Here is a 10,234-nt window from a genome sequence, read left to right as displayed (position 1 = left end):
ACAGACTCCCATTCCCTAACTAAAGACCGTGAATGTAAATTCATAATCTGCTCACCAGTCTTTGTGACATGATTCACTCTGTCTCTGCAAATCTCCCTGCCTTTGCTGCCTCTTGGTAGGATTACCATCCTCCCCTCTACTCCTAAGGGCAGCCACTTGGGAGCTTTCATGTGTAGAAGAATCACCTGGAGAGCTTGTGATAAAGACTTGGCTGTAAAGTGATCAATTTCAGTTCACAATTGATCACACTGATAGGTCTAAGAGTCAAAGGGATCACACAAACAAGACTAGTGTCTGCTAATACTAGCTGATAGAATAAAAAAGGGAGAGAACGATCCAACAGGGGAAGCAGGATACACAACAGACTCATAGAATGGCAGATGTCCTAAACAGCACTCTGGCCTCAGAATCAGCCCTTAAGGCATTTGGATCTGGCTGAAGAGCCCATGAGAGTATTTCAGGCATGGAAAGCCAAGACACTGTGGCAAAAGAAAAAAAAAAACTCCTAAATGAAAGATCTCTGTGAGTGAGATCTCAGTGGAAAGAACAGGGCCATCAAAGAAGGAGGTGCCTTTCTCTGAAGGGAGGAGAGAACTTCCACTTTGGCTATGACCCTGACTGAGTAAGATCGAAGTCGGCGAACTCAAAAGGCTTCCACAGCCTTGGCAACTCATGACTAGAGCCTAGGGAGATTACTGACGCCATAAACAAGAGTGTCAAATTGTTAAGTCAACAACAGGAGTCACTGTGTACTTACTCCTCATGTGGGATCTGTCCTTAATGTGTTGTCCAATGTGAAGTAATGCTATAACTAGTACTGAAACAGTATTTTACACTTTGTGTTTCTGTGTGGGTGCAAACTGATGAAATCTTTACTTAATATATACTGAATTGATCTTCTGTATATAAAGAGAATCGAAAATGAATCTTGATGTGAATGGAATGGGAGAGGGAGTTGGAGATGTGAGGGGTGTGAGTGGGAGGGAAGTTATGGGGGGGAGCCATTGTAATCCATAAACTGTACTTTGGAAATTTATATTTACTAAATAAAAGTTAAAAAAAAAAAAAAAGACGTGGCTGTAGACTCAGAGAAGCTCCCAGATGATGCCGATGCTGCCAGTCCAAGGACTGCTCGGAGGAACACTCATTTACCAATTGTAGTCTCCCTCTCAGAAAAGTCTTCCTTTCCCACTCATCTTGGAACTTCCCAGGCAGCAGTATTTAATTGCCTTTGAAAGTTTAAGATTTTGATATGCAAATTTTTTATGTTTAACATGTGGGTACCTTAGAGAATTGCTTACTTCAGTTTCTTCCTTTTATATATAGTGTCCAGAACCACTAGGTATTGGGTCCTGTCAAATAACTGCTGACCAGCCTATTTGCTCTGACTTGGGACAGTCCAGATAAACGACACCATTTTCTTTTTTAATGCATTTTTAAAATGTTTTTATTTATTTATTTGAGAGGTAGAGTTACAGACAGTGAGAGGGAGAGACAGAGAGAAAGGTCTTCCTTCTGTTGGTTCACTCCCCAAATGGCTACAATGCCTGGAGCTACGCCGATCCGAAGCCAGGAGTCAGGTGCTTCTTCCTCGTCTCCCATGTGGGTGCAGGGGCCCAAGGACTTGGGCCATCTTCTACTGCTTTCCCAGGCCACAGCAGAGAGCTGGATCGAAAGAGGAGTAGCCGGGACTAGAACTGGTGCCCATATGGGATGCCGGTGCCGCAGGCAGAGGATTAATCCCCAAACAACACCATTTTCTAACTGACTTTTCAAAAAGGCACATTTATGACATTTGCTGCAAGGCACATATCTGCTAGTAGTTGGCCAGTGTATTCTATCTCATTAGCTTAAGCATAATTAAAATGCTAGACAACAATTTTCCATTCCTTTGTGCTTACTCAAATACCACACTGGTGTACTTTTGGCACAAAGTCACTTGGTATTTCGTTAATTGATCTCTCCTATGTTTATCACATACCACATGTCAGAGGCATCTGTTTTATTCCAGTTTTACAAACCGCAGATTAGAACGGGCCCTGGCAAGTAGTAAGTGCTATATGAATATTTTTGAGTAAATGTAAGAGCATAAAATACTTTAAGTTCTTACTTATCTGATAATCATACACACAGCTAATATATTTTCTGTCGCTTGACTTTGAGAAAACTTCAGTGAATACCAGAAAAAAAAAAAGAAAAGAGGTAATGAAGTTAAAATCTTAAGCATAACAGAAAATGAGTTTTACAGACAATTTAGGTAGTGAAAAACTATGCTGATTTCTAACCAAGGTAGAACAATACCATGTTATCAACCAAGTGTATCTCAAAGAGTAAGTCAATGATATCAGGCCTCTCTCCAGGGCATTACAAATACTATTTGTATTTCAATAACACTACACTCTAAATAATAAGTTCCAAGCTTGTTAGATAAGCCGCATGTGCTGTGTTTCAAACCATCTAGTTCTTTGATATATTTGTGTAATTACCTAACTGGACTACAAGTGCTAACATTTTTTTAAAGATTTTTTTGTTTATTTGAAAGTCAGAATTACACAGAGAGAAGGAGAGGCAGAGAGAGAAGGAGAAAGAGAGAGAGAGAGTCAGTTTTCCATCCACGGTTCACTTCCTAACTGGCTGCAATGGCTGGAGCTGCAATGATTCAAAGCCAGGAGCCTGGAGCTTCTTCCAGGTCTCCCACGCGGGTGCAGGGGCCCAAGGACTTGGACCATCTTCCACTGCTTTCCCAGGCCACAGCAGAGAGCTGGATGGGAAGTGGAACAGGCAGGACTCGAACTGGCGCCCATAATGGGATGCCCATACTGCAGGTGGCAGCTTTACCCACTACGCCACCACACTGGCCCCAGTGATAACCTTAAGATGTATGTATATAAACTTTCTATGAGAAATGGTCTTTCTTTTTTGTTTAAGATTTATTTATTTGAAAGTCATAGTTACAGAGGGGGAGAGAGAGAGAGAGAGAGAGAGAATCTTCCAACCACTGGTTCACTCCCCAAATGGATCCAACAGCCAGAACCAGGCCAGGCCAGGCCAGAGCCAAAGCTTAGAACTCCATCCATATCTCCCCAAAGCCTAGAACTCATCCACATCTCCCTACATGGATGGCAGAGGCCCAAGCACTTGGGCCATCTTCTGCTGCTTTTCCAGGCACATCAGCAGTAATTTTCTATTGGAAGTGGAGCAGCCAGGACTCAAACCAGTGCCCATATGGGATGCTGGCATCACAGGTGGTGGCTTAACCTGATATACCACAACACCGGACCCAAGAAAAGGACTTTCTTAAATCCAGCTTCCTATATTAATTATATTACCATGCTGTAGGATTCTGAATTAGTTTTCCATTTCTATAATGAAATACCTGATGTTGGGTCCTTATAAAGAAAAGAGACATATTTCACTCACTGTCTTGGAGGCTGAAAGTCCAAGTTCAGACCGCCCTGCTGTTTCAGTCTCTGGTGAGGGCCCCCATGTCTGAATCATATCACTAGCAGATGGTGCCACAGCAGAAGTATGGGTGAAGAAAGAGATCACATGGTAAAACAGAATGTCAGAGAGCTCCTTGGGTCCCACAAGATACACATAATCTCTTCCAAGGGCAGTGCCCCCCGCGACCTAAGGACTTCCTACTAGGACCCCTATTAAAAGTCCCACCACCTCTTAACCATCACCACATTGGGGATCAAGCTCCTAACACAAACTGTAGATGTCAAACCCAAACCATATGCCAGACACTTTTTATTAAATATGTTTTCCCTCCCCTGAATTTGTAAGCATCTCAAGAGAATGGAGAATGACTTTCTTCCTAATTTTCAGTTTAAGCATTTTGAGTGAAGGAATGAGTCTAAAGGTGGGGTAGCCTTCCAGGAGACAGGCACCGACGTGCTAAGGCCATCAGTGGCTATCAGGTTATGCAAGCCCTCCACCCCTGCTCTTGCCAGATGTTTCCCCTTATCTCTCCAAGTGGATCCTAGATGGGTCGGATTTCTGGCTGTATTCCTAGCCTTCACAATGATGCAAGCTTCCTAAGACAAGACAGTGGCCTGGATCATCACCAAATCTGTCTGGCTCAGTCACTCTCTAGTTGTGTTGGACAGTCCCCTAGTGTGGGAAGCGAGTCTTGCACAGGTATTTTGGTCCTTTGCCATATATCCAGGACACTAGTACCTGATCTTGTTTTCTGGCTTGCACCTTCCCTTCAACTCTTAAGGTGTCTGTTCCTTGAACACTAGTATAGACTTGCTCTTGTAACCTTTGTATTCACTTCTTTGGTGACATCTTTCTGCGTCTCTGATGTGCCATCTATTCAATCATTTGATCATTCACCATTTTACAACCAAATAATGGAATCTGTGACATTAGAATTAAAATTTAGGCTTTAAATTTTAAAAGTTATATTGTTTCAAGTTGGTTTTCCTACTCAGTCACACTGCTAACTTTTCTTTATGTGCTTTGTGGGTAAACAATAAAAAACACAACAAGGACAGTTCTGGGATGGATGTCAAAATGCCTGGGTTCTAGAAAAGAAGTCATTTCACTCTGGTTTTTAAAGTGGTGAAGCCAGTTAACCACCCAGTGCCTCAATTTCATGTATGAAAAGATAGCAATATCTCCATTTTTAATCTCTTAAAAAAGATGGTGAGTATAAATGACATAAGAAATTTATGACAGGAAATGAATATTTCCCTCAATTTCGTAGCAATGGAATGAAAAGTATAGACTATATTATTCATAATATCCTTTTTAGAATTCACATCCCAAATAATGGGATTACGAGAGTTAATTAAAAATCAGACACAAGTTTAGGGCAATGGGAGTGTGTATGTGTGTGTGAGTGTGTGTGTATAGTCTCTGCATGTACACGTGCACACATCCATCCCAGTGTGCACATGTGCCATTAGGCAGCAGCAGGAAGTTAATAACAAAGTGAACTTCAGCCAAGTTTTTCCCTTTTTCAAAGCAGATTGACTTCTTCTCATCAACTCAGAGACTTGATAGGATTTTCTCTCACACACACTCTTCCCACAAAAAGTACCTTTTATAAAATCGTGAAAAATGTCAAATGTTTGTAAAATGAGAATATACAATGAGCCCTTATAAACCCCAAACACGAATTCAACAAGTTCTGCCATACATACTTCAAATATCTATCACCCTTCTCTCTCCCTCACACCCCCTCTTTCTGCTGAATTTTAAGGTGGATCCCAGTCTTCAGGTTGTTGCACCCTCTAGGCTTCCGTATACACATCTAAAACAATGCCCATATACCCACCTAACCACAATATCACTGTGACACTTCACAAAACTAATATTCTCTCAGAATCTTACCATGTCTCTTTCAATATTTTAATTAAGAAAAGTAGCAATATTTTACATAGCTAAGAATTTAGCAAAAAGAATACTTGAAGAATAAACCATTTATTATTATATGTATACATAAAACTTATGTTAAAAAATGAGGGTTTTGGGCCGGCACCGCGGCTCACTAGGCTAATCCTCCGCCTAGCGGCGCCAGCACACTGGGTTCTAGTCCCGGTCGGGGCGCCGGATTCTGTCCCGGTTGCCCCTCTTCCAGGCCAGCCCTCTGCTGTGGCCAGGGAGTGCAGTGGAGGATGGCCCAGGTGCTTGGGCCCTGCACCCCATGGGAGACCAGGAAAAGCACCTGGCTCCTGGCTCCTGCCATCGGATCAGCGCGGTGCGCCGGCCGCAGCGCGCCGGCCGTGGCGGCCATTGGAGGGTAAACCAACGGCAAAAGGAAGACCTTTCTCTCTGTCTCTCTCTCTCACTGTCCACTCTGCCTGTCCAAAAAAAAAAAAAAAAAATGAGGGTTTTTTTCTTTCAAAAATTCTGCCATCACATGTCCTAAACAATGCTCTGGCCATTTACTATAAGAATATTCCATTTAGGAGGCTCCTGAAGTAGCACTGTTCAGTAAACACCTTGAGAAAAGTGTAGATCAACTGCACTGGCACTGAGAAGGTCTGTGGAGTATTTTCCTGTAGTTTTGGTCTATCAGATCTGCGTTCCATGCTTCAGTTCTAGTTACCCTAGAAAAACTTTGTTACCTGAGAGTATCCTAATGAAGACCAAAGAAATAACATCTGTTAGTCTCATTAAGTTCATTGAGGCAGGATGGGGCTGGGTGCTGGTAAATGGAGCAGATAAATGTGAGGCATATACACTTTCTTTTCCATGTTGAAAAGTAATCAGAGGATAATCCTTCTCCTTTTGTGCACGTACTGAAACTTCAAGTACGTGTGACACGTGGAATTCCTATTAACTGTGTTAGGGTGGGGTTTGGTAGGAACTCTGTGCAAGAGACTCTTTTAGTAGCCTAAGGAGAAAATGATAGTGCAAGGCTTACAGCTCTGGGAAGATGCATGCATAAATGCATATCCTTGTCATTTAGAACTTACGCATCTGGGAACAAGAATATAGAAAAGGAAGTCTGGTTAATAACTGTGCCAGAAGAAATCAACTAAATTTGTCAATAAATAATAAAAGCATTCCTAATACCATGCTATTCCATTTTAAGCATTTTATACTTAGAAAGTAAACACAGGTAAAAGTAAAGATGCAGTTACAATGACATTTGTGTCAGTAGTGTTTATAATCACAAGCATTTAAAAATAAACCTTAAATATCCAAGGAGTAAATTGCCTTATATCACTATGCTAGGATACTTTGTTGCCATTTTTAAAAAATCACGTGGTAGGAATACACTGACTAACAAAAAGTTGTTCTGATGCTACTATTAGTAAAAAAAATGATATTATAAAATCTAAATCACTCTAAAATTTATAATTTTTAAATTATAAAATTTATAGCTATAATTATATATGTGCATTTTCACCTGCACTCATACACACACAAAAAAGTAAGTTAAGATAGATTTAGAATGACGGTAATGCTAACAAATAATCTCTGCAAATAGAATTATAAATGATTTTTTGGCTCTAGACTTTTCTACAGTGTATACATAAAACTTATGTTAAAAATGAGTTTTGTCAGATGGATAGACCAATGGAACAGAATTGAAACACCAGAAATCAACCCAAACATCTACAGCCAACTTATATTTGATCAAGGATCTAAAACTAATTCCTGGAGCAAGGACAGTCTATTCAATAAATGGTGCTGGGGAAATTGGATTTCCACGTGCAGAATCATGAAGCAAGACCCCTACCTTACACCTTACACAAAAATCCACTCAACGTGGATTAAAGACCTAAATCTACGACCTGACACCATCAAGTTACTAGAGAACATTGGAGAAACCCTTCAAGATATTGGCACAGGCAAAGAGTTTCTGGAAAAGACCCAGGAGGCACAGGCAGTCAAAGCCAAAATCAACTATTGGGATTGCATCAAATTGAGAAGTTTCTGTACTGCAAAAGAAACAGTCAGGAGAGTGAAGAGACAACCGACAGAATGGGAAAAAATATTTGCAAACTATGCAACAGATAAAGGGTTAATAACCAGAATCTACAAAGAGATCAAGAAACTCCACAAAAACAAAACCAACAACCCAATTAAGAGATGGGCCAAGGACCTCAATAGACATTTTTCAAAAGAGGAAATCCAAATGGCCAACAGGCACATGAAAAAATGTTCAAGGTCATTAGCAATCAGAGAAATGCAAATCAAAACCACAATGAGGTTTCACCTCACCCCGGTTAGAATGGCTCACATACAGAAATCTACCAACAACAGATGCTGGCGAGGATGTGGGGAAAAAGGGACACTAACCCACTGTTGGTGGGAATGCAAACTGGTCAAGCCACTATGGAAGTCAGTCTGGAGATTCCTCAGAAACCTGAATATAACCCTACCGTTCGACCCAACCATCCCACTCCTTGGAATTTACCCAAAGGAGTTTAAATTGATAAACAAAAAAGCGGTCTGCACCCTAATGTTTATTGCAGCACAATTCACAATAGCCAAGACCTGGAACCAACCTAAATGCCCATCAATGGTAGACTGGATAAAGAAATTATGGGATATGTATTCTTTAGAATACTATACCGCAGTAAGAAACAACGAAATCCAGTCACTTGCAACAAAATGGAGGGATCTGGAACACATCATGCTGAGTGAAGTAAGCCAGTCCCAAAGGGACAAATACCATATGTTCTCCCTGATCGGTGACAACTGACTGAACACCAAAAAGGAAACCTGTTGAAGTGAAATGGACACTATGAGAAATGGTGACTTGATCAGCATAGCCCTGACTGTTAATGAACAACTTAATACATTATCCCTCTTAGTATTTTTTTTGTCTGTTCTACTTAATATGACTGGTTTAATTCTGTAATTAATACACAGTTATTCTTAAGTGTTGAAAATTAACTGAAATGTGATCCCTGTTAAACATAAGAGTGGGAATAAGAGAGGGAAGAGATGTACAATTTGGGACATGCTCAAGCTGACTTGCCCCAAATGGTAGAGTTAGAAACATACCAGGGGATTCCAATTCAATCCCATCAAGGTGGCATGTACCAATGCCATCTCACTATTCCAAGTGATCAATTTCAGTTCACAATTGATCATAATGATAGGACTAAGAGTCAAAGGGAGCACATAAACAAGTCTAGTACCTGCTAACACTAACCGATAGAATAAATAAAGGGGAGAGTGATCCAACATGGGAAGTGAGATACTCAGCAGACTCATAGAATGGCAGATGTCCTAAATAGCACTCTGGCCTCAGAATCATCCCTAAAGGCATTCGGATCTGGCTGAAAAGCCCATGAGAGTATTTCAGGCATGGAAAGCCAAGACACTCTGGCAAAAAGATCTCTGTGAGTGAGATCCCAGTGGAAAGAACAGGACTTCAAAGAAGGAGTTACCTTTCTCTGAAGGGAGGAGAGAACCTCCACTTTGACTATGACCTTGTCTAAACAAGATAAGAGTCGGAGAACTCAAGGGGCTTCCATAGCCTTGGAAACTCATGACTGGTGCATAGGGAGATTACTGATGCCATAAACAGGAGTGTCAATTTGTAAAGTCAACAACATGAGTCACGGTGCACTTACTCCTCATGTAGGATCTCTGTCCTTAATGTGCTATACATTGAGGCTTAATGCTATAACGAGTACTCAAACAGTATATTTCACTTTGTGTTTCTATGGGGGTGCAAACTGTTGAAATCTTTACTTAATGCATACTAAACTGATCTTCTGTAAAAAAAAAAAAAAAAAGAAAGAAAGAAAGAAATTATCAATTCCCAACTTGACTCTCACTGGGATTAAACATGACAATAGGTCTGATCTGATTTCATCATCATTTAAAAAAAATCATCTATTATTTTTCACTTTATGTTTCTGTGTGGGAGCAAACTGTTGAAATCCTTACTTAATGTATACTAAGCTGATCTTCTGTATATTAAGATAATCAAAAATGAATCTTGATGTGAATGGAAGGGGAGAGGGAGTGGGAAAGGGGAGGGTTGTGGGTGGGAGGGACGGTATGGGGGGGAAGCCATTGTAATCCATAAGTCGTACTTTGGAAATTTATATTCATTAAATAAAAGTTAAAAAAACAATGAGTTTTGTTTTTCTTTCAAAAATTCTGCCATCAGATGTCCTAAACAATGCTCGGGCCTCAGAATCAGCCCTTAAGGCATTCGGATCTGGCTAAAAAGCCCATGAGAGGTCGGCGCCGCGGCTCACTAGGCTAATCCTCCGCCTTGCGGCGCCGGCACACCGGGTTCTAGTCCCGGTCGGGGCGCTGGATTCTGTCCCGGTTGCCCCTCTTCCAGGCCAGCCCTCTGCTGTGGCCAGGGAGTGCAGTGGAGGATGGCCCAGGTGCTTGGGCCCTGCACCCCATGGGAGACCAGGAAAAGCACCTGGCTCCTGGCTCCTGCCATCGGATCAGCGTGGTGCGCCGGCCGCAGCGCGCTGGCCGCGGCGGCCATTGGAGGGTGAACCAACGGCAAAGGAAGACCTTTCTCTCTGTCTCTCTCTCTCACTGTCCACTCTGCTTGTCAAAAAAATAAAAAAAAATAAAATAAAAAAAAATAAAAAGCCCATGAGAGTTTCGCAGGCATGGAAAGCCAAGACACTCTGGCAAAAAATAAATAAATAAATAAATAAATAAATAAATAAAATGACTTAAATGAAAGATCTCTGTGAGTGAGATCCCAGCGGAAAGAACGGGCCATCAGAGAAGGAGGAACCTTTCTCTGAAGGGAGAAGAGAATTTTTACTATTGACTATGG

Source organism: Oryctolagus cuniculus, chromosome 13 (genome assembly GCF_964237555.1).
Source record: "Oryctolagus cuniculus chromosome 13, mOryCun1.1, whole genome shotgun sequence".
Lineage (NCBI taxonomy): Eukaryota > Metazoa > Chordata > Mammalia > Lagomorpha > Leporidae > Oryctolagus > Oryctolagus cuniculus.
This window is presented reverse-complemented; position numbering follows the sequence as displayed.